We start from the raw sequence: 25586 nt of genomic DNA, 5'->3' as shown, positions 1-25586 counted from the left end.
GGTTCGTATCTTTAAATCTATGTTTCTCAATAATATTGCAGCAGCTAGTTTTCCTTTGGGGACAAGAAAACCAACATTGTTTTAAAAACACCTAAGACGAAAATAAATAAGTCTTGTAGATGTTCTCTTGTGTAACGCATTTTTTATTTTAACTGGTTAGTATTATGATTGAAATTCTGTTCAACATTCAATGTAGACCTTATAAAAGAGTAATAACTTGTCTTTATTGAAGTGTATTAATCAATTGACATCACTTTAATTTCTGGGTTTTTAAACAAACTAATAATTAAGAAAGCGATTATTTTAATAATATTATTTCATTGATTTAAGAGTTTATCTAAATTGCAAATTATTTAAAGTGTTAAGAATAATTACTCTTTCATAAATTTTAAGTAAATCCTCTTATGATAGATTGATAAGGTCGGTAAATTTGGTTATAGGGAAATGTACATATCAATTTACCGAAATGTCAGACAAATCATTAATAGATATTGAAGCCGAATAACTCTATTTTCACAATAAATCCTCTTTTCCAAAGTTATAAAAGGTTAATAAGTTTTCAACAAATGCAAAAAGGATGATAACCGCGCAAAATCTTGGGCCCTTTAAATCAATTCTATCGTAGGCAGATAGATTGTAATGCAAGCATTTGCGCGATTTCAAAGAAACATTTGATAACTTGTGAAGATTGGTTTTTTTATATCCGGTAAAAATTTATTAAGATAAAAACGTGATATGAAAACGTAGGATCAATCAACATCGAACAAGTAGAAATATGTAAAAAACTTAAATTAAGTTAGTTTTTGTATCTTGATTAAATGTTTAGAGTTACTTGTCGGGGATAAATATTTTAATGTAGTACTAATTATACCGCTCATTATTTATTTAACCATCCGAATTCAATAATACACATCGTTAGACTTCGCCTACACTAATGACATAGTGAAACTATTTGTCACATACCATTACTACACAGTTACCCTTTACACTGTTATAAGTTGAAGTTTATAATTTAAAACCGTTCAACTAGTTTATTGTACTTAGCTTAGACATTATTTTGAAGACATTAATTTCCATCGCACTATTGAGAATCTAATAATGAAATTGTATATTTTCAAATGTGTAAATAACAATAAACAAACACTAAAGACTCTTTGATGGATATTTTAGTATAGAAAATTTCAAAATACATTCATTTAAAAATTAAACTTAGATTCATTTTTTTATAAATAAATAAAAAATATTTATCCTAAAATTAATTCTTAAAAAAATATTACCACTAACTATAAACTCAAATTCTACGTATGTTTCATTTATTCTATAAATCTTTTACTTACAAAGATCATATTTTACAGGTTTCAACTTAAAGAGGTATTTCTTCGAAAAAACCTTTTTGTTGTTAACAAGCTGAGTGAGATTTATGTTTCATTGAGCGTAAATATGAAAAAGTACTACTCAAAATAATTATGTATAAAAAGAGGTGTTGACAGTTCATAGAAATGTTTCATAAATATTTTAATAGGTCTATACCAACTATTACTCCATTAAAGTAATAGCGCTGACCTATTACACATATTTAATGACATTCTTTATTAAACGCAAATAAAATCATGAAATTAAAACTACAAAAAATATTAATTTTTTATCAATGATGTTTAAAAGTAGAATCCGTTTTAGTATTATTATATTATCTGGTCATTATTTTAACAGACAATCGATACTAAAAAAAAAACTAATAAATCTTTAATGAATAATAAAATTAAAAATCAATTTTCTCAGATAAATTTAATTTTAGAAGAATATTGGCTATAGGAAATTGTATAATCCATAATAATTAGTCCATGTGCTGTTAGTTTCATGATTAGTTATCAATAAGCCCTAGATTTTTATTCAAAGAATATTGAAAAATGAGGGCATAAATATTCAATAAAAAATTATTCTTTTATGTAACGTAAAAGTAAATAAGTTAAAATAACAGATCATTTTTGCTAACAAATTTATTAAACCTATAGTTTAATTATAATAATGTAAAACGAGAAAAAATCTAAGCCCAACCTTATGAGGGTGCTGGCGAGTTTTTGATAAGAAAAATATGATGGATGTGTCTTTTTTTAATTATTTCATTAAAACATGCACGTGAAAAATTTCTAAAAAAAGTTTTTTAAATTTTTATGCTGCTTTTATGCAGTAAAACGAAAATATGTGACTTTTAGTAATTTTTATTGAAATATGCAATAAAATACACACATATGTGTTTTTTAAACATACACATTACGAAACACCGCATATCTAATGAAAATTATTCTAGCTAGGTTATTAAATAGTATGCATTTTGTTAAAAATCCGGACGTAGATTATTAATAATTAGTAGTATTCCAAAGCATACGTCTAATCTTACGTAAAAGATATAAGCTCTCAGTAGCTGTAGTTAATCTGATTATATTTTAACTCTCAAAGGTAATTACTTAGTTGAAATTTGAATAAAAACAAAATAAAAGTAATTGTTTAATGAATAATAATTTTTTAGGATATCAGTTTTTTTAACACATTTTAATCTTATAGATGAATAAAAATTAGCTGTGAAAATGAAAAATTTTGATGTTAAATGAAATTTTGATTTAAAAATGAAAAAGTCATTTTTTACGATACTAAACATTTTACAGAAAAAACACAATTACTGTATTAATAACGAGACTGTTTTATCACAAAGTTTGCTACAGACTAATTTTTATTATCCAAACATCAATACTATGATTTTAAACCATTTCATTAATTATTGTTAATTTTATAGCGGTCATTTAGAGAACCTACAACAATAATAAATTTTTTAAATAGTGTAACATTGTCTAATCAATTAATTTGTATTAGCTATGAAATCACATACTTAAATCAATATAAACACAATATTTTTATTAATGACTGCATCGTTTTATGCGTTTTGCAGTAGTTTTTCCAGTATAAACATGTGTTTTAACATCTAATCATCAAACTTTTAGCTGTTTCAAAGTTAAAAGTAAATAAATATGTTCTCTTTTTTAGAAAATTTATCAACAATATTTTTACGCATTGTACTACAAAGTGAATTGAAAACACCGCGAAAAACTAACTAAGTTGCATTTATTTTTTTCCTGAAATATATATTTTTTGAATGGCGTTTCTATAAAAATAAAAATATTTTAGAAATAGGCTAAATAATGTATTCACAAATCAAACTTTTAATGCCGCCAATCGTCCTTTTCTGATCTTTGTCAGCGAGTATTTTATTAATGATTTAATACTGTAGACTTTTAAACCAACCACTTGTAAAATAAAGTAAGCTAACAAAAATTCTGAGCAAAAAATAATACTATAAAGTTAAACCAATAATCCAAAGCCTTAAAATGTAGGAAAAAGTTTTTTTGATCTCGCATATATCTTTTTTCAAATCCTTTTATTTTAACAGTAACTCTGTAATGATACGCTATAAAATATACACAAAACACACGTGAGTTATTAGCCATAACTAAAAGCAAAAACTTTATATAATTAAACAGCACAAGTAACTTTTTTATAATTGCTTGCTTTGACAATACTCAAATCAATTCAAATGTTTTTTATCAAAGAAAAATTGGTGTTGGTTTCTTCGAAAGTCAATTAAATATTTTAAAACTGTAACTAAGTGTTTGAAGTGTGTGATAGATGGAGAGGAACTATTAGAGACGTGTTTTATATTTGATAAGTCAGAATGACTAGGTAATATCAGATAAGAAGTTACATTTTTAATTATGTTTAAAAATAGTTATAATTTGTTTATCGTATTAAATTTATGTAGAGATCATGGTTGAAAAAAATACAGTGTTAAGATAATTTCCTACTTTTTATTGACTAATAATGAAATTAAATTAATTGTAAGCTTTACACCAAATTATTTTAACTGAGTGACTTATTTACGGAAATTTCTTTGAAGTCTGTAACCACAATAAACAAAAAATCATAGTAGTAAGGGGTAGCGGAGAGATAAAACTTCCAACTACTATACGATTTTAAAGTTGTCCGAACTTTATGTAAAATTTCTAAATACACTACTAAAATAATTTGTTTTTTTTTTTAAGAAAAACTGCTGTTTTTCATTTTCCAATATTTTACCTATGTAATAACTGACCTATTTTATAAGTTATATTTTAAAAATTAATCAATTTTATTAATTGTTAAAAAATTTTTTATTTAATTATCTTAAGATAATTAAACAACATAATAATTAAGTATTCAAAAATAAATTGAGCGTTTCTTTGCAAAAAAGTTGGGGCAGTACGGTCGTAATAAAAAAACATTTCTGTATAGAGATCTGAGAAATAACTTTGATTACGAAATTTTAAAAATACTAATTGAATTAGTTGAAAACTTTTATTGTGATAAAGTTTTTAAATGAAAAGTTTAATCAATGTTGTTTAACAAACGACTAGACCAAAAAATAAAGAAATTTTTATTTTCAAATAATTAGTTTTTTGCCATCAACAATGGAACTCATCGCCCCTTAGTGAGTGATGTGTTGGATGAATTCACTATTAGTAGCATTTTAAAACCTAACTAATATAAATTTTACCCCATGGTGGTTTTTATAGTGATTTAATATTTTTATGTTCAATTATTTTTATTACTTTTATTCCTCAAGTACACATTTTTAACTCTGAATATTATAGAACTCAAAAATAGTGTCCACGTACTACATGTAAATGCCATAACCTTTTGTAACTAACGACAAATTAATTATTGAAAAGTAGATTGAACTCTATAGCAAAATATTTATAATTCAATAGAATGTAGTACCTTTATAATCCTTTAGGAGAAAATGAGAAGCTTTATAGATGTATTAGAAAATAGGTTCCTATTGATAAAAATAAAAGCTAAAATATAGTCAGGGAATAAAAGCTAGTTTATTTTTTGTAGATAAGGTACTTGAATATATTTTTAAAAAATGTAATGCAAATTTAAATCCCTTTTATGTAGAAAATATTTTCTACGATAGTTAGTTTTCGCGTAAAATATTGTACAGTATTACAATGTTTGAAATTTTATTTTCAAAACGTGTTTTTTATTCTTTTATCATAATACAATAAAGCGTAACGTTCAAACAAACTACATAACGTCATTATAAACAAGGAAGTATAAATTGAAAATAATTTTTTGCAATAAGTTTCACGAAAATATAAAATAATCTTAAGCTAAATGTTATTTATAAGTATTCTTATTATAATTCTTCTAACAAAATAAAATTTAGGTACAAATGAACTGGTAACCTACAAAACGTTTAATATATTTTTTTTTATAAAAAAAGCCTATATAATTTTGTGTGTGTGTATGATAAAAAAATTCAAAACATAATTATTCTTATTCAATAATGTATATTTTTTGTGAGTTATGATTTATATTATATTCATAACCGCTTTAAAACATGTATAATTTAGACAATTTGACCCCATTTGAACCAAAATGAATTGGACACACCTATTACAAAAGCTTCTTACACATCATAAATACTAGCAAACGTATGCTTTGTATATTCATGATAATTTTTCCTCTTGACTAAAAACTTATAATTATATTTAATATCTTTGTTAATAAGCCGTAGTAACTTATAGATCTTAGTGTTCGTGTAATCAAACAATTATATAAATTTTACTGACTATTTAGTATGTTGATAAATACTTTTAACTTTTCAATACATAAATATTTTTAATAAAAAATTTATTAAAACTTATGACTAAGTATTATTGATTTTTTCATAAATAAAAAGATTGTTGTATATTTACATGGTTTAAATTAAAGGTTTTGTGTATTTTGTAGCTATAAATATTGTTCAATTAAAAAAAAAAAGTAATTAGAAACTGCAGCTGTACGCTTACTATGCTGTTTTTATCGTGTTTGAGAGTGACCGTCCTGATAAAAATAAAGGTCTTATTACAAAAATAAAAAGTTAAAGGTATTACAAAGTTTATTAAAAATCAATACCTGCTAAATTTTAGAATTATTTTTGTGAATTGAATATATTTATTCGATGCCAAAATTAGACCAATTGAAATTTAAAAAAGTTTATAATATATGCACAAATTATCATATAACAAGTATTTTTATAAACGTTCTTTACAAAATATACAACGAAAAATGTAATTTGCTACTCAGCTCAAATAAAAGTTATTTTTTATTCGCATTGGGTTTAACTAAGAAAATTCTACTTTATTATTGTATCGTTTGGAGGATTACCTGCGTAACGAACTGTTATTGACCATGTTAATTATGATTATAGATATTATATAGAACAAATTCGCATAATAAATATAATATTTAACAAGTGTTGTACTACGGTGCCCAACCGCAGTAAATCTTACCTAGCTAACGTCACGTTCGGTCATATTTATAATAACGCCTTCTTATGGCTCATGTGCGTGACAATTTATAAGAACAACACGCGACCTTTTTATCGTGTGTTTTCATAAAGTTTCTCATAAAATAAACAATTTTACATCTCAACCCCGACCGTCTCTTACATTATTTAAATTTTTTATCAAATCTCGACATTAACTTTAGACAAAAATCATCTGTTACTTTATATTAATTAGAAGATCAACCATAAAGCCTCTACGTCATGCCTACGAAAGAGTTATACCAAAAATATATTCTTTTCATATTTGTAAACTATTTGATGTTATCATGGGTTTCATTTTAGTTTTATGATGTTCATAACATTACAACTTTATTTTTTTAACGTTGGAAACCCAGACATGGAGTCACATAAGAGACAACATTTGCAAAAATAATTAACTCAGTTAATGCTCGTTTACCAATCTAAAACTTTATAACCGTCGGATGTAAATTAAAGCTATACAATATGCACTAGTCATACATACAGCAAATAAACCGAAGCTCCAAATTTACAATGATTTACACTCACAACTTTTGTGGTTTTTTTCCTTTGGGACTAAACTAAATAAACATAATAAAGTATATAAATAGATACAAAGTATAATGCGAATATTTTTCTCAGCGTTTATGAGGTGCGTACTTGGATTTTTTCTTTTTTACACTGCTTAAATACCATTGACATTTCACTAAAAAGTAAAACTCATCTTAAAATCTTATAATGTGATTTTGATTCAAAAATACTACCAGTGCATATTTATAAAACCCATTGTAGAAAATTTAATCAAATGAATTGATTTTTTTCCATAAGTTACAGTGTAGTAATTTTCAATATCCCCATTGTTAAATTATTATACGATAGTATTTAAGACAAAAAAATACTACACTCTTTAGTAGGAAATTCATTTCTGATGTAAGTGTAACAAACTGGCGACATAAGTGTTATTTTGAATTGCAATAAGAGAAACTTGACGTTATTGAAAATAAAATCGTACCATTATTTTTATTTGATTATTTATTGAAGTTCCTTAACAATATTTTAACTTGAAAAATTATTCTTTTTACAGCAATTAAGGGATAAAACAGTTTACCTGTTTATGAAAATCTCAGGATCAATAAGTTTATTATTTAAATTTAAAGTAATTCGGACGTAATTATAATATCAATGACATATTAGTTGATGTGATACTATTAAAATATAATTAAATATACAATTTTAACTGCAGTTTATAAAATTGTAAATCGTCATTTATTAAATATTACACAATGTTATTTAAATTTAACTAATGTATGACTTTAAAAATTAGGGTATTTATATAAAAATTTTAGATTTTAACGTATATTACTTGAAAAATTAACATTTAATATTACTAATTTTTTTTATGAATTATAAAACTTTACAGAATTAAATTATTAAAATCTAATCAGTTTAATGACAACCCAATATCTTTTATCGAGAATTATGAAATACTTTCTGTTCTACTAATAAATAAATTTTAGGTAATTTATATTAAAAGTAGGCTTTAGATTAAATTCTCAAAAATGAAAAATATAATCTAATTAAAATTTAATGGGCTTATTGAGTTAAATATTTTTAATTTTAAATAATATTAGACACAAGTGATCAATTATTATAACAAAATACTAGAACTTATAAAATATATATTGACATTCTTAAGCTACGAGACTATAACTATTACATAAATTATTATTTATTTAAATTTTCAAAGCTAAACTTTCGATAGGAGATGTGAACCTTAAAAGGGATCTTAAAATTTAAAACAAAGAAATATTGTATGTTAACCTATGGTATATTTAGTAACATAAAACAAAAGTTAACATGTCAAAGGCTTATAAAAATGAAAGTCATTAAAGTATTAAGATGTTAAAGATCACGATATGTATATAAGATTTATAAACTAGATTAAAAATAGACAAATGATCAATTTTAAAACAATATCATTGTAGCTAAAATGTGCTTTTTGATGTAGAAATAGTTAACATTTCAAAATTACTCTTAAGATGATGTAAAGTTTTACATATTATTTCGGTGATCCACAAAATTAATATTTGTGTATAATGCCATTTTAATTTAAGTCTAATTTTATACAAAACACTGTAAATATTCAATTAGGTTTTTGCATATTAAGTAAATATCACTTTTCATACTTATTCCACAATAATATTTATTTCCCCTCATCAAGATAAATTGTAGTACCAAATGTTCATATTGTTAATTTTTTTCTCAATGTTCTTTTTGCCAAACTGCTTGATTTTTACACTTTCCCAACAACATTTCACATGTGTTGAACAGTGGTGGTTATAAAATACTTTTAAAGGGAGGGGGCAAAATTGACAAATAAAAAATCATAAGATAATATAGTCAGAGAGTAAAATGATATCAACTTATAGACAAGGAAGTAATAAATACACCCAAATCATAAATTAACACCCCTATATTTTGTTGATACTTTTGCCATTAATTGTAAGCAGAATGCCCAATTAAACGAACACTTTAATAAGACTTTTCTATCTAGATTTTTTTATGTTAGAACATAATCGAAATAGTAATATCATGTTATTTTTCAATTAAACAACAGTGCAGAAATAATAGACTTTTTAAATATAATAATATCTTGTAACTACTGGTAATGCGGTGATTGCTTAGAGCGCACGCCGCAGGGTACTTGTTGTACTCACCTGTTGCGATGATTTAACGAAGGTGGTCGCAGTAGCAATAGTGGCGGAGGGTCACAAACACATACACAAATCTACAAACACACAGTTGTAAAACGCAAGGGGAAGGCGCGCCCGCGCACTCCGCAAGCACAAACACACAAGTCTCCTCGTTCACGAACTCTGCAAAATGTGTACCACTAAACTTCAATTCTCTCCTGTAAACTTGTGACCGTTCGTCCGGCGGTGCACCGCTCACTGATACTGCCGCCGTACGCCTCTAAATCCGGTGAACCAACAAGTTGCCCTATAGCGCTGGCGGTGGCGGGCTTTCATTTTTCACTGGATTTTTGTGCTTTATCCCTCTGGTGCCCTCCAACGCCACTCCATCTTGTTACTTCTATCGTTCTACCTTTGTTCTAATGTGCGCTTAAATATATATATATATATATATATATTATGTTTATGTTGGTGAGTGTACATGTGCAGGTACTTTTGTACTTTAATACTCACGCACGTCCATATTTCCGCTTTCTAACTGTGTTCACCTTACGGAATGATAAACGAACACAGAGACATAGCCGTTAATCGATACACTACTTACCATCCAATCACACTTATCCTGTAATCAGATTCAGGACAATTAGAAAATAAATGTTCATAATTATTTGAACACACTGGTCACTGCCAAAAAATGATTTTACCTGAAAATATTTTGCTAAAATTGATAACTTAAAACCGTTGATATTTTTTTTAGCAATCACAATAACAGTTCAATTAAGTTTATAAATTGCTTTAAAATAAAACAAAATTGCATAAATTCATTCTTTAGAAATTTTTAAGTAAAATTATTTTATTTTAAAAGATAATCATCCTAATTTATCAAAATTCATATTACAATGTTGGATACTGTTAAAATTGTCTTAGAGATGCATAACGATAAAAAATTGAATTATATAACTCGAAAAAATTGTTCAGAATTAAAAATATAACAACGTTATTCATATTTTCTTTGAAATAGTCAATATAACAAAGCCAGTACAATGGATACTCAGAATAGAGGAGGTATAGTGTAGAGTCTACTAAAGTAGACTCCAGTAAATATTGAAATGTGACAGTGTTTAGCATCACTAGAATAAAACGCTTCAATGCGATTATTTAGAAGAAATAAAATTGAATAATTTTAACGAAAACAAAATTACAGCTCTAGAAATTTAATTTAGTCTAGATTTAAAGAACACGGACGTTTCGGAACATTATTAGCATTTCAATAAAAAAAATATATGTACTTATATTACTGCGCTTAAGCAGTTTTTTTTTAATTAAGGTTTTAAACAGATTTCTATAAAATAAACAAAAAAAAAGACAAAATTCTTAAATATTATTGATCAAAATTTCATTACATTTGTGAGTTTTTAAAAAAAGTTATATCAAAATGAAAAAAATTATATGATGAAGCGTAATATTTATTTGTAGTTAGACAAAAAAAAACTACATTGTAAAACTAATACCTCTCAGCTACGCATTGAAATTAAAACGAAAATTATTATTAACTTAAGAATATCCAAAGAAAATTTATACTTGACTTATTTACTTCAAGCGAGTTCAACATAATTACTTATGTATAAATAACTTCTTCGAAAAAAGATGACATATCTACATTTAATAAAATTAATATTTTTCAATGAAACTTCCATTAAAATTTAACGAAATACTTGGTGTTTCAATAAAGTTATTTAAAGAAAATCAAACATTATAAAAAGTTTTAATTGAACGTTTACTTCATAATCCGTTTTTAAATTTTAATAATCAGCAATTACGTTTCAAGTTAATTATTAGTATTATTTGGTAAACAAATGTATGTACATTCCATTGAAGTCTAAGCAATGCTAAAACAAATATGAATCAAATACGATGGTGTAAAATGATCCCATATGTTCGATAAAATATTATTAATATAGTTTTATTTCAAGTAATTAAAATCATTTATTCTATCCCAAAAATTATATACTTTTATGGAATCATTTTTTCACTTAATTATTTAAAAAATATATTTGAGTTTTAATAAGTAAAACACTTTCACTAAGATTTCTTGCTTAATTCTAAATATAAATCAATATCTATCATCTGATGTATTTGTAATAAGTATTTTAAAAAAATATGATCTCTCATCGAAGTAGTTTATATAAACCTTAGGTTAAACTGTTCGTAAACGTTAAAACTTTTAAGTATTCAGTACAAAAACAACAAGAGCACATTTTACGTTTCAGTAATTCCTTTTATCAGCTTAAATCCTAAACTTTTTAAACAAATGAAAATTTGTGAATGTACTTGATCGAAGACGTCAGTGCAAAGAATTTCGTATTGTATCACTAATTATGAATTTAAAAAAGTATTTCTTCGGTATAAACTAAACGAATTCGAAGGTTTAAATTGTATTATTAATATAAAAATTATTTTACTTAAATTATTTTAAACAATGCTGATCGTAGAAACCCGCAGATATAAATAATCCAGTAGTGATAGAGATTTTAAACCCAAAGGGACAAAAGTCCCTCTTGTGGATGCCCATAAACGTTAATAATAATTACTGTTTGTACAATAAACTCAATATTATTGCTTCAAGTTAAGCAAAATCATTAATATTCGAGCTAAATTTAGCTATTAGATAAAAATCAAAATATTTCAAATAATAAGATTTAAAATTTATACCACTCGTATCTCATTTTTAATCGTAACAGGTATAGTTATTAGTATCTTAAGGAAAACATTTAGGTTTTAATCTGTATAATATTTCTGTTCAGTAATTGGCATCTTAATTTTCCCATAAATACTAAAGATATTTGTAAACATTTAACTTTTTTTGAGTTTATAAAAAGATTTATGAGCAATTAATTGTAATCTTCTGTAAAAAAAAAAAAAAACAAAACATTTGACATGATGTTTAATTTACAATTAAACGACTAAATTATACTTTAATGAGGTACAAAATGTTAGTTTTTCCTTATTTTCTTGAAATGTACATATTTCTGTTATGTAAGACATATAAGAACATTTAAACACATTAACAGGCTATTGTTAGCACATATCAGTTCCACAAAGAAGTTCGAACAGTTTCATTTACTATCTTAACTGATTTAGTTAATATAAGTGTTGATTAACATTCATTTTTAAAGTCAAATCGAACGTCAAAATAAAAAATTTAAATCACAACTATAAATTTAATTTGATAATAAAACTGCATTGTTTTATTTAAATTTCGATTTTAAAATTGTCTGTAAAGTTCATTTGAGTACAGCACTTCACTAGAATAGATAATTCATAAAAAGATACATTTGTGTTTACTAGAAAATGGAACTTTTAAGAAGTTTACAATTTAACTTTAAATAATTAACCATCTTAAATTATTTTCCAGAAAACATGTCATGAGTCGAGAAAGAATCTTCAAAAGCAGCTTTGATACTAATACGATAAAGAGTTAATGAATAAAAAAATGTACATGTGATACGGCGATGCGTATATGCAATATCGCTACTTCAGTGTATTAAATTAATAAAGTATGAAAAAATCCTGATTCTGTGTGCCTGTTATTTTAAACTTGGAGTTATAACATCTCTGAAAACTAGTTTGTTATGCATAACTTCATATAAAATAAAAAATATAAATATAGCATAACATATGTATATATAAAATGGACAAAACGTCGTATTAAACTTAAGATAATGTCAGTCAAATTTTAGTAACTTTTCATGTAAATTAACTATTTCAAAATATCACTCATAAATTGTTGTTTTTTAGCTAAATGCGTGTAAATTATACTTAAAACGCTTAAACAAATCAAAAATACTATCATTTAGTCATTTCTCTACAGGATAATGCATAAAACTTTAACATTTTAAAACCTTTCATTCTAATATGTCCACATTTTCTCATACATTTTTTTTTTACAAAATTTATAATAAAGTTTAGAAATTAATTAAACATAATAATAAACTATTGGAACAAACTATTCCTCCTAGAAGATATTTTCTGTTTTTAAAAATCAATCTCGCAGTCAATATTATTTGTTATTGAACACTTATTTTTTCTTACTTTCAACAATTTAAATGACAATATTTCAATTATATTTTCGAGAACATTTTTTGTAGTATTATGAATGTTTTTTTTTTTGAAACTAGTGTCTCAAAAAAAATTTTACACACAAGTAGTACAACTTTATTATTTTTACCTAAAATAAATAATAAATACACCACAAAGTAATGTATTTTTTTTAATTGCAATACAAGCAGTTTGCATTATAGAAATTTCGTCATCGAAAATATACTTCTAATGATATCGTAGACACATATATATGCGATAAAAACTACTTTATTTAGTATGCTAACAGAGTCAGCCAAAAGCAATCATTCTAAAAAAAATTATTTTGTATGTCATGCACTGTACTTAAACGCGTGAATCGAAAGCGAATAAGACAGTGTTTATTAACAAAAAAACTCATTACGATCAGTCATCGCCCAATGGTTAAGAGCACTCGATGAAAAGGAAAACTTTAACCCGCTTACAGTTCATTTTCAATATTCATTGTCCGGATACAACGGCGCCCGATGGAAATTATATTATACCTCTATTGTTAATCGACTTCGTTGTAACGAGCTCGTCATTTTTAATATCTCTCTGTGTATTAAATTCCGAATATCACCTTGGATAAAATGCTTTTTAAATTTTTCAAGAATCGAAGCAATATAACGATGTAACGGAGTAATTTAATCCCTCAAATATATTTACCATCATGCTATAACTTAATAACTAGAAAATTTACATCAACATAATGTTGGTATTAAAATTCAATAGGCATTGACGAAGACTCAATTTACGATGCAATTTAAATGTACTTGGAGTATGCCAAATAATGAAATTTTTAACGGTTCAATATGTATTGAAAATCTCCAAATTCGATCATTTTTTTCAATGAAATACCACTTGGACGGAATTGAATATTTGCCCTGGACTACTTTATCGAATAATACAGGTACAGTAAGAACATACAACATAATGTTTATTTTATATTACCATATAACAAACTTTGTTTATTCAATTGTAATAGATATGTTTTATGACGACACTAGTAACTTGATTTGAAATGTTGGTTGACTGAGAAGTAATAATGTTTACATAATGGAGAATAATAGGTAAACTTAACTACAGAACTTTATCAAAGTTTTCCTATAGCAAAATGGTTTTGCAGGAAAATTAACACTCGACTGTGCTGGAAATGTCACTTAAACTTAATAAAATTTTGGTTCTATTAAATTAACTTATTATCCAGAATAATATTTACGGAAAATACGTAAAATTTATTCCCATTTTAGCTGAATAAAATTTGCTGTCTTATACAAAAGATAAAAATGTCAAAGATTTAATAATTTATTTTGTCTAAATTGAAGCAAATTATTGTGAAATAAAAAAAAAATTGTTCGAAATATAATGTATATTAATTAAAATGAAGAATATTCATTTTTTATTATTTGATAATATACAAGCACATTTTTAATCACACATGTTTGCTGCGTTGATCCTCCATCATAACTATGTTAGGCATAATTGTTGTTCTATAAGGAACAAATCACTGGATCTACATAGAAATGTTATATTTTTTTAATTTTTATGCAAGCTTGTCTTACATATATGGATGTTGCTATACAATAGCTATCCATGATTTTAGGTTTGAGGCAACCTTCAATGTATAGTTAGTATGAGCGTTCTAAAAGGGTGGACATGGGGTATAGAATCTTCCACGATAACTATAGTGTAAGTAATTATTTTGGAGGTGTAGTAAAAGAAATTTTATGTATATCTCCTCTTAAGATAAAACTCTGAAAACGCCATTAATAGTTATATATGAAAATAGTTTAAGTAACACATATTAAATAAATAATCATTTAATAACACATTAAGTAACAATGTGCATTAGTTATACCTTGTCCATTGTACTCATCGTTGCAAACAATACCTATATACAATGTTTTATATGTTTTAATCATTCTATTTTATCAATATTATCACGCGAAATTTGTTGTTAAAATTTTTCATTGTTGAAATTCTGTGAATTTATAATTTGTGAACTAAAAGCCAAAATTATGTTATTTTGTTTATCAATTATTACTTAAAAAGGTTACCGAAGTTAATATAAGAGCAAAGAAAAATTATCCAATAAGATTTCAAATCAATACTGTTTTTTTGATCCTTGAATCATATCCCGAATTACAGTAACTCTCACTTTTGACCAACACACAATTTTACTTTATTTTATCAAGTTNCATATAAGAGCAAAGAAAAATTATCCAATAAGATTTCAAATCAATACTGTTTTTTGATCCTTGAATCATATCCCGAATTACAGTAACTCTCACTTTTGACCAACACACAATTTTACTTTATTTTATCAAGTTTTGAGTTACAATACATTAACCCAATTATTCAGAATTAATAATTTGAATAAAGAACGATAAAGCAATAAATAAAATATTTATATTAATTTCCAAACTTTAATTAATTATTAATGATTAGTTCATTCGTTATACATTACATGGTATTTGTGAGATGACTGCTTTTGTTGCCTAAAAAAGTTTAAAAACCTAATGTTATTTCTACTGTATATATATGTATAAAATTTCGACTGGGTATTTGTGAGATGGCAACCGCCTCTTTGTTGCCTCAGTATATTATTACAGGTACTTAGCAGTTGGGTCATTTATAATACCTCTATAAGAGGAACTTTAATTATTTCTTTTTACATCTACTTGCCTTTATTGTTCTAAACCCTGGGACTTTACTAACTCGATAGAACCTCTTTGCTCATCAATAGACCAAATCTCCAAGCATCCAAACTTGGTAAACATACACACTTACACAGCCTATGTATAATCACCTTCTTTTTTTGTATTACTACAAGCCTAATTCTCTTTCGTGTTTCTAAAGCCTTGTTTCCCTTTCGTCTGACTCTCTCCACCTTTTCGTCAAATCTCAGCATTCAACTTCTTGAACTAGCCACTGTTGCTTACTTGGACAATAAAAATTGATTTGTCATTTGATTAACCTCACCGTAGTTACATTAAAAACATCTGCTCCACTTCATTACTCAATCAAAATTTTTGGAATTAATATTTATTTTACTTTTATTGATTATTTTATATCGATCTCACTTTTCCAAATTAGTAGCCTATTTAGAAAAATTACTACACATATTTATCTGGAGTCTCGTTCACACTACACTTACTACAAATCATCAAAAACTACACATATCTTTCTTCTATGTTTATATTTTTAATAATTATTACAACTTTTAATCTTCTACTTTTTATCTCTTTCTTATTTGGTTACTACACTATAACAATAATATAAAAACAATACGTCCTTGTCAAGTTACTGGACACCGGATATAGAATAGTGTACATTAGTCCTGATGAATTCCTAATACTTCATTTTGATATTTATCACAAAATACCATTGCCGGTTATTAATATTAATGAAGCTATTTGAGCTTATTGTACAATACCTTATGAGTTCCTGGTACAAAATATTAATTATGCAGAACTTTAGACAAGTGGTTCAATAATGCGATTTGGAGTTCTATTAAAAGATGTCTTATTTGTCAGAGTGTAAGATTGAAATCCCTTAAAAATATTACGTGTTTAAGATAAAATTCGGGTTAAATAATAATACATTTTTTTTATATATTCCCCATATCTATATTTCCCTATTAAAAATCTAGAGTACTCCACATTGTGGAATATCTTATTTACCACCAAAAATTTATTTTTAAATTACCAAATTTTTTTGGAGGTCATAAGCAACGATAATTTTATCTAATATGTTAATATGATCCTAAATGAACAATAATAATAAACGTTTCTAATTTTGTGTTAACGTTTACATCAACATGATTTATGCATACAAACATTTTTTTTAAAAGACATACACTAATATACTAATGTTATAAATTAAATATATGTGATTCATTATATAAAATATATGCGTTTCACTGACGTTTTTATAAGTTAAACGTTTATTATAAAATTTAAAAAATTTTAATTCACTTCAATGTTATTTATTTGCTTGTTAACGAAAATTTGAAAAAACTATCAAATGAGTAAATATTTTAACCCTTTATTACATGATTATAGATATTAATCGCTCATATATGTATGAACAATATTTGATCGTACAATTTTATTTGAGAATAATTATAAATTTTTGATTTTAATAATTTTTAATTGTGGATAATAGAGAAGAATGAAAGATGGCTACAAACCAATCCACGGATTGAAACCATAGAGAGAGAGAATATTATATTATGTGTTTTAATTTAAAAAAACACAGANGAATATTATACTATGTGTTTTAATTTAAAAAAACACAGAACTGTCCAGTAGTCTTTAGCAAAAAGAAATGTTCTCCTCTATTGCACCATAAGAGAATGATAATGTTGTATAATTATAATTAGATATCAAAAAATAATTATCTTTTGTTTGTGGGAAATTTAATGTTTGCATATTGTCTGCATTGTTTAGTATGATGCATTAACGTGANATATTATATTATGTGTTTTAATTTAAAAAAACACAGAACTGTCCAGTAGTCTTTAGCAAAAAGAAATGTTCTCCTCTATTGCACAATAAGAGAATGATAATGTTGTATAATTATAATTAGACATCAAAAAATAATTATCTTTTGTTTGTGGGAAATTTAATGTTTGCATATTGTCTGCATTGTTTAGTATGATGCATTAACGTGATTCACATCATCAACTATAATTATAATCATAACTCACACTTCCATGAGGTATCTTTTTGTAGTTTTTTATCAGCCAGCAGTTTAGACAATTGTTGTTATATATGTGATGAAATAATTTTTAAGCCGTGGATACCTCATGTTTGTATCAACTCCTGTTCGGTGATTTTGAGATAACGGTTGAGAGGAAAGAAATGAGAAATTCCCTTTGCAATACCTGTGGTTTGGCGAGTGCCAACTGATAATTCAGGTGACTGATATTTCTGTATGATTCTCCCTGTCACAAGTGGCTGGTTGATGAAAAATAGAAAAAGTAAAGTACCTAAATCTTTTATTAGCCATTTGGCCTGTTCTTCATTTCAAAATTTTACCAGTTCCAAAACCCCCGAAAAATTACAATATTGAGAAAAGTGATTTTTGTGAAGAACATGAAAGCTCTCAATTGGAAATATTTATCTAAGCAGGTTCTTCTCAAGACCCAGATTTGATATAAATGACTTGGCGGAGCCTCATAGCCTAAATCAAGGCGAATTAAGTGTTCTAATTCAAGATCTGGACTTGCCGAAAGAAAAGGCCGAACTTTTGGCATTTAAACTTCAGCATTGGCATCTCCTTCAATCAGGTGTCAAAGTTACTGAGTGTAGAAAAGATATCTGCTTCCTTTTTTGAAAAAAGAAACAATCTTGTTGCTTGCACTAATGTAACGGGCTGAATATTTATTTTTGTCTCATGACCTAGCTAAATAAATTTATAAACTCTTTAAAACTAAGTTTAAAAGCAATATTTTTCATAATAGAAACATTTATTCTTCTATTCCAGTTGGTCATGTAGTTCACACTAAAGAAATTTAGAAAATATAAAAGTATTTCTCCATTATATTAAATAACTTGAACACAAATAACAAATTTGTGATAATTTCAAAGTTATTGCTTTACTCCTGAGATTGTAATTGTGTTACACCAAGCAATGCTGTTTTTTATGCATGTGGGATAGTTGAGACAGGAAGTTTCATTATAAAAAAGTTGATTGATATGCAATAAATCTCAAGTCTGCAGAGAATGTATAGATTGAACCTTTGGTAGATCCTAAACTCGTACGTATACCTCCCTTGCGCATCAAACTTGGACTGATGAAGGGCTTCCTGAAAGCTATGAATTAGGAAGAAGAATCTTTGAAGTACTTGAGAAGAAAATTTCCAAAACTAAGTGATGCTAAAATCTAATAAGAAATTTTTGTTTGACGGAAAATTCGCAAAATTTTTGATGATCCTAACTTTGATCAAATACTACTAAAAGAAAAAAAGAAAGCGGTTTAAATAGCATTCAAAAAAGCAATATATAAATTTCTTGGTTGCAGGAGAGACAGTGACTCTTCTCAATTGATCAAAAACCACTTGATAAATACTGTGCTTTGGGTTGTAATATATCTTTAAAAATATATATCTTTCCCTCCAACATAGACTTTTTTCCCAAAAATTTTGGAGTGGTTAGTGATAAATATTGGGAACGATTTCATCATAACATTTCTTCGATGAAACAGAAATATAGGGAACGTTGGAATAAATAAATACTGTCACACTACTGCAGAACTGTTTGCATAAATATACCCGAGTCGTTGTACAATTGGTACACCAAAAAAACACGTTCCCATAAATTCACTAATTGAAGAAACTCTTATTTTATAAATTAATTACTATTTAACATAATAGTGTACAATAGCTATACTGTTAGAAGTTTTTTTATATATATAATTTTTCTTTACAAAACTTATATAAATATTTTTGGCCCATAAATAGTCAGAAATAGCTCAATTAGATTAAGTAACATTCCAATTTTTTTTTTCATCTTTATCTTTAAGTAAATAAGGTTGAGTTATTTGAATTTAAAGTTATATAAAGTAATAATTAAAAGTAATGATATTTTTTTATTTTACATGATATTCTTGAAATTGTTTCATTAAGCGAAATTAAAAAACTCTCTATAATTATTTTCATTATTTTTATGAAATAATAATATTATATTTCTTCAGTACTGTAATGTAAAAATTAGTGCAATAATATTTTTATTAAAATTATTAAATTTTATTAAAAATTTATTTAAAAAGATTTAACTGCATCAACAAGTTTTCCAGATAATTTTAATATTCCACAATAGATATAAAACTAAATTTTTGCAGGGTTGGTTTTATGGAAACTAAAGCATATACCTCAAAAAATTAACATTCAAAAAAAACTTTTTTCTTAAGAAGAGTCGTTGAATTTAATGGACCTATCTAAAATCTCAGAGTAGCATCAGGCCATTACATGGCATATGCTCTAAGAACAAATGATACATTGAAAAATTTTGATGACACGAAAGACAAATTAGTTACAGTTAGCAAGAAAAAAATAATACACATTGAATTATTTATCTACACATTATGAACGAATTAATATATAAATCAATTTGTTTTATTTTACTATTTTAGCTTCGATGCGAAGCGGAGAAGGTATTAATTTTACTATGATGTGTTTTTTTTTTTTTTTTTTTTTTTTTTTTTTNGGGTTGGTTTTATGGAAACTAAAGCATATACCTCAAAAAATTAACATTCAAAAAAAACTTTTTTCTTAAGAAGAGTCGTTGAATTTAATGGACCTACCTAAAATCTCAGAGTAGCATCAGGCCATTACATGGCATATGCTCTAAGAACAAATGATACATTGAAAAATTTTGATGACACTAAAGACAAATTAGTTACAGTTAGCAAGAAAAAAATAATACACATTGAATTATTTATCTACACATTATGAACGAATTAATATATAAATCAATTTGTTTTATTTTACTATTTTAGCTTCGATGCGAAGCGGAGAAGGTATTAATTTTACTATGATGTGTTTTTTTTTTTTATGTCTGTTGCCACTTTTTCTCAGCTCTCACTGGACCGATTTCTTTCAAAAATACGTCAAAAGATCACAAATCGTATCTAGTTGAAGACATTACCCTTAAAAATTGAAAAAAATTCCCTCGTTCCCCGCAAATGGGGGAAATATCCAAAAAAATTACAAATTTAAAAATCGCTAATTTTCGAAATTTTTTCACTTTTTTTTCTTAAAACTTCCATAACTTTTTGAAAAATCAACAAATCAACATAATTTTTTTTTATACTAAAACCTTAGATATTTACCTTTCATTTGATATCATTTTTTTGAAAATCTATCACTTAACCTGCTCATTGGGGGGGATTTAAAATGGCAACTTTTTTACAAAAATTAATTTTTTCAACTTAATTTTTGAAAATGTTCCGGAAAGACTGCGTCCTTTAAACATATATCAAATTAAAGCTTATTTTATGTACTACAAAATGAAAAAAAAAAATTTGTCCCGACACTTTTTTTTCTACATTTAAACGGCTGCCGTAGTTAAAAAAACACTATTTTTGTGTTAAAATTTTCGATTTTCGATTTTAAATTTTCAACTTAAAAATGCTATAACTTTTTGAAAAATGTATATATCAGCACAAATTTTTTTTTTCTAAATACATTATAAGTACATCTTTCATTTGACATACTTTTTATTAAAATTGGACAATTTCCCCTTATATAGGGGGCGTTCAAAACTTAAAATATTGTAAAAAACATAGATCTTTTTCAACTGAACTTTTGAAAATGTTCCGGAAATACTGCGTCCTTTAAACATATATCAAATCAAAGGTTATGTTATATACTATCAAATGAAAAAAAAAAATTTGTCCCGACATCTTATCTTCTATGTGCAAATGGCTGTCGAAAATTTAAAAAAAAATGTAATGTTTGCGATAAAAATTACATTTTATCGGGATGTTTTTTGTACTTAAAACTGCCATAACTTTTTCAAAAATGAACAAATAAAAATAATATTTTTTTGTATTGAAACCTTAGATATTTCCCTTTCATTTGATATAATTTTTTTTGAAAATCTAACACTTATTCTGCTCACTGGGAGGATTTAAAATAGTAACTTTTTTACAAAAAATAACTTTTTCAACTTAATTTTTGAAAATGTTCCGGAAATACTGCGTCCTTTAAACATATATAAAATTAAAGCTTATTTTATGTACTACAAAATGAAAAAAAAAAATTTGTCCCGACGATCTATCTTCTATACGCAAATGGCTACCATATTGAAAAATATACTATTTTTGTATGATAATTATGGGTTTTGTATTTTATTTTAATAGAAGTTGATGTTGCTTTTGCAATTATCCATCAATTTTTTAAAATTAAACACTATCTACAGATTTGCATCGAAGCGTTTCTTATAATAGTGATTTTAATCACTGTCAGATTAAATCTATACTGGACCCTACTATGCAATGTCTCCACTATGCCGCGACTCCACTGTGCTACCGTTTTTTTTTTTATTTGAATACATTAAATTATTTAACTTCATCAATTTTCAACACATTTAATTAAGATAAGTCAACAAATATTACAAATGCGGGTGCCAGAGTAACGTTATGTTGTCACCCAAAGAAGAAAAACTATTTTCTATAGTAAAAGAGTTTGAATTAAAATTTTTTGGTTTGTATAAAATTGTACATNGGATGCCGGATAACCACACATCCAATAAATGAAGCTTAGACAATAGTCACATAACAATAATAAAACAAATATATTAAATTTCATCAATAAATAATCTTAAAATAAATAGCGTAGAGGGGTGTTTATTACTAAAATGACTGACAAACCGCTATAATGAAAATACTGAAAAATGGTTGTGATTTTTTTTTTTTATTATTTATTTTGTCTAATATTGTCAAGAATACGCAAGTTAATGATCTTTTTAAAATAGTTAAAATTATGTTATCTTTTTTAAAGTTAACAAGTTTATAGTCAAAATTAATCCGCTATTTTTTAAATGAATTATGATAAAAGTTAGGTTAATAATATCTCACTAACATTGGACCAAAAAAAAATTTTATTTAAGTCAACTTAAAATCAAATATATTCGTTAAGATAAAAAGTTTAACTAATTTGGCTATATTTTATTAACTCATATATACCCAGTCATGTATATTGATCTTTCTGAACCTTAAAATAATGTTCCTAAACATAATATAATTGTGTATAGATGATTAAACTATGTAANCATTTAATTTGCTCAAAAACACATTAAATTATTTAAATTATTTGAGGTATGCAAGTGTATTACTTGCATTATTCAAGTAAAAATTTTCTACTTAAGAATTGTAGGTGACCATTCGTTGAAAATGATATTATTTATTCGACCATGCATTACCTAGTTCGGGTATGAAAATCCTATTAGTATTCTAAGGCGATACTAACTGAATACGTTTACAGCCACGATTTGGTCGTGACCTGAAAACCGCTCAATCGTTTATTTCCTCTTCTTGGCTATTACAGAAATACATTCAACAACAATCAACATGTTACATTATTATTGTGGTGTTAAATCCAAAATAAATAGTTAACACGAAAAGCTTAACAGTTATACAGTCAATCGCACGTACAACGTTTTTTTATTTTAATTTATTAAAGTTAAAATCAATGCCAATGAATAATTTACATCCATTGTCAAGCTATAAACAATATTTATTAACATATTAGTTATATATATTATAGTTATCCCCCAAGCTTTTGTCATTATTAATAACTTTTTATCCAGCGAATATTTTGCATTACTTTTTTAAATATCGTTCACAGTTTTTGATTTTCATAGAAGTGTATTTTTTATTATTTGCTTCTAATAAGAAAAAAATAAAAATAAAATGATCTAAATTTTTTTAATTTTAAAATATCAATTGTTCAGGGGTGAAAACATTATTGAAAAGGTTTTCAAATAAAGTTATTGACATTAAGAATTAAAATAACCAAAAACAAAAAATTGACAATAAAAAATGAAGAAACCGTAACGTTTTTTCATCTTTAAGTAAACGGAAACAAAATTTAATATTTAAATAATTGAAAAAAACTTTATGATTAATTTATGTGCACTGTGGCTTAAACAGAAAATTTCTAACTTTATCATAGGAACCCGCTTTTGTTGTTATCAATTATTATCAGATTGATTATTAAGTAATTGTGTTTCGTACGAGGTAGCTATAGTGTAGGATGACAGGTGTGCATCACACTAGATATCCGTCTTGCCTTAAGTCTGTTTACAGTCGCTTAGGAGTGAGTGAAAGGGGTCACCTGGGTAGATGCCGGATAACCACACATCCAATAAATGAAGCTTAGACAATAGTCACATAACAATAATAAAACAAATAAATTAAATTTCATCAATAAATAATCTTAAAATAAATAGCGTAGAGGGGTGTTTTATTACTAAAATGACTGACAAACCGTTATAATGAAAATACTGAAAAATGGTTGTGATTTTTTTTTTATTATTATTTATTTTGTCTAATATTGTCAAGAATACGCAAGTTAATGATCTTTTTAAAATAGTTAAAATTATGTTATCTTTTTTAAAGTTAACAAGTTTATAGTCAAAATTAATCCGCTATTTTTTAAATGAATTATGATAAAAGTTAGGTTAATAATATCTCACTAACATTGGACCAAAAAAAAATTTTATTTAAGTCAACTTAAAATCAAATATATTCGTTAAGATAAAAAGTTTAACTAATTTGGCTATATTTTATTAACTCATATATACCCAGTCATGTATATTGATCTTTCTGAACCTTAAAATAATGTTCCTAAACATAATATAATTGTGTATAGATGATTAAACTATGTAATTAGAAATTATGTATATTTAGTATAGTAATATGAAATGCGATTCATTTTTAACAATACATTTTGTTAAAACTCTATTCTATAACTATAAATTTTGAAATGAAAAAAAAACATTATTAGAAACGATAATTAAAAAAGAAAAACATTGGCGAACAATAGTGCGATACAATAACAATAATACTTTCAATACAATAATAATGTCATCTCTTTAATTTTTAGCTCGAAACTTCGAAAGAAGAATTTTGATGCATCAAAAACAACTATAGAATAATCACTTATTGAATTATTAGCATTTTAATATATTGAGCATCAGTAAGTATTTATAAATAATATATCATTTGACAGTATTTATAAGCAAAATAATTAAATTTATCGAGTTATATATTTTACTTGGAAAGCATTGTCTTATATATTAATTTAAGAACCGTTGTTTGCTCGATGAATAGATGAATATTTTTTGACTCAGTAATTTTTTATATTAGTCCTTATATTAAAAATGTAGGTAATTTACGATGTTATTACAATGAAAAAAAATAAAGTTATATAAAAAGCAGTAAAAAATTAATTATGTTCAAAGACAGATCTTTTATATTTAGTCTAATGCATTAAAATTTAATAACTGGTCTCTTCGAAATTGAATGGAATTAAAAATATTCATTAAATAACTATTAAATTTCTATAATATTCAGATTCGAGTTAAGTAGGATCGATAGGGTATGATTCTTAGGAACCGTAGACAATACAGAGTATTGCAAAAGGTACGTAGCTTTTAAGCCTGGCATTATTAAAAAATAATGTTTGAGTTTTTTTATTTTCTGTACCTACTTTATTCATTTGATTAGTCTACTAGTTATTGTTATTATAAATACTTAATTGACTGCTACAGAGCGATTCATAAAAGCATAACTTTTGAAAAGACAGTACGAAAACTAAGCATTATTTTAAAAAGGAAAAATTTCCTAACCGAATGACAAATCTTTCGGTTGGTAAAAAAGTTTGA

At 25.6% G+C, this 25586-nt stretch overlaps 1 protein-coding gene and 1 long non-coding RNA gene across 5 annotated transcripts in view; both read right to left on the bottom strand.

Moving 5' to 3' along the window:
- The window catches only part of LOC126903795 (SCY1-like protein 2), an 82675-nt gene extending 73356 nt beyond the window's left edge, over positions 1–9319 (bottom strand). For all 4 annotated transcript variants that reach the window (XM_050682280.1, XM_050682282.1, XM_050682281.1 and 1 more), the window contains exon 1: positions 9097–9319. The gene's annotated coding sequence lies outside the window, so the exon portion shown is untranslated. The remainder of the gene's footprint in view (positions 1–9096) is intronic.
- An 11369-nt stretch (positions 9320–20688) lies between these two features.
- Positions 20689–21528, bottom strand: LOC126904374 (uncharacterized). Its single transcript, XR_007703734.1, has 2 exons — positions 21412–21528; positions 20689–21160 (listed from the first exon to the last, which is right to left on the bottom strand). It is a non-coding gene; the product is annotated as an uncharacterized LOC126904374 (long non-coding RNA).
- Positions 21529–25586: the final 4058 nt, after the last annotated feature.

This window comes from Daktulosphaira vitifoliae, unplaced genomic scaffold, assembly GCF_025091365.1.
Source record: "Daktulosphaira vitifoliae isolate Bord-2020 unplaced genomic scaffold, ASM2509136v1 Scaffold_4, whole genome shotgun sequence".
NCBI classification, from domain to species: Eukaryota; Metazoa; Arthropoda; class Insecta; order Hemiptera; family Phylloxeridae; genus Daktulosphaira; species Daktulosphaira vitifoliae.
The sequence above is the reverse complement of the archived record's forward strand: the minus strand, read 5'-3'. Positions and strand labels throughout refer to the sequence as shown.